Source organism: Myotis brandtii, unplaced genomic scaffold, assembly GCF_000412655.1.
Source record: "Myotis brandtii unplaced genomic scaffold, ASM41265v1 scaffold389, whole genome shotgun sequence".
NCBI classification, from domain to species: Eukaryota; Metazoa; Chordata; class Mammalia; order Chiroptera; family Vespertilionidae; genus Myotis; species Myotis brandtii.
The window spans coordinates 2,767,857-2,769,224 of NW_005364914.1; positions in this window are offsets into that span (position 1 = coordinate 2,767,857).

Consider the following 1,368-nt stretch of genomic DNA (forward strand, 5'->3'; position numbering starts at 1 on the left):
GGCTGCCCGGCCTCGGCGGCCGCCAGCTCCCACCTCCTCCTCCCGTTCCTCCTTCAGAGCCGCCCAAGGCTGACCTGGAGGGGGAAGCCCGCTGCCAGGGGCATCCCTTTCCAACGTGGGGGCCCAAGTGCAGAGCCGGGCATCCCACCCACGGGTCCCACCTGAGACCCCTGGAGGGGTAGGAAAGAGGAGCGCCCCCACCAGGAGGCCGGTCAGCGAGCCGGGACCAGTGGGGAGATGTTTAAAGGGTTGGAGGAGACTCTTGCGCTGCCCCTAATCAGTTGTGAGCTATGGTAGTGAGGGGATAAAAGATTTGGCAAATAGGTCTCTGAAAGTGTGGGAGGGTGAGACTGGAGCCACACTTCCAGTTATGCACACACTCAGGTGAGCCATCCTGGGGACAACAAGCAGGCATTATAATACTTAAAACCACCCTCCTGCATTCCAGGTGAGGGGCCTTCTGCACCAGGTGTGTGGTGGGTGTGTGCGTGGGGTGTGTGTGTGTTTTCTTAGCCAGAATTACAAAGGGGCTGTTCCCAAACTTATATTTGAACACCATATATGGAGTTGAGGCAGGCTGAGGGACAATAGTTGTTCACACTACCTAGATGCTGATGTTTAGACCTGCCGTTCTTTCTGCCTCCAACCTCCTTTCATCTCCCTTACACTAGTTCTGTACTTCTTGTAGCTTGTCTTAAGGGCAACGTTGAAATTTATTCAAAAGGTGCTACCTCTCATGATCAAAATGTCAGTCCCAGATGTGTAATTACAGGCCTAAGCCAGTAGTACCCTGACTTTTCTTTGGCACTGATAACTCCTCCAGGAATCAAGTCCAAATGACCCTTAGCTTTTCAAGACAACATAATTATGTCTTAATTACTGTAATTTATTTATTTTCACTCACACTAATGGGACAGGCCCTGGGGATGTAGAATGTTATGTAATTGCTTAAGAACATTTTAAGATGCTGCAGAAATGATTTATTGATGCAAAATACTTAAGGGGTAAATGTCAAACAGATTTAGAGTGTGGGTTATTCTAACATGAACTAAAGAATGGTAATTTGTACATCACACTGTTTGAAAATGCTATATATATTTGAAAATTATAAATTTTATTTCAAAACAAATTCCATTTTGGCAAAGTACTAAGGCCCATATGCCAAAAACCAGTCCATTTGCAAGTGGCTCCCCTTAAATCATCTGGTTCTGAGAAACACCACAGCCCTGGCAAGGGGAGAGAGTTCCCCTTAATGTACTAGCAGTAACAATGGGACTAAAGGCAGATGACCCAAGTCAACTAACAGTCAATAAACTAATCTGGTAAATAAGGGATCCAAAAGACACATCCCATCATTATTCAATTCAG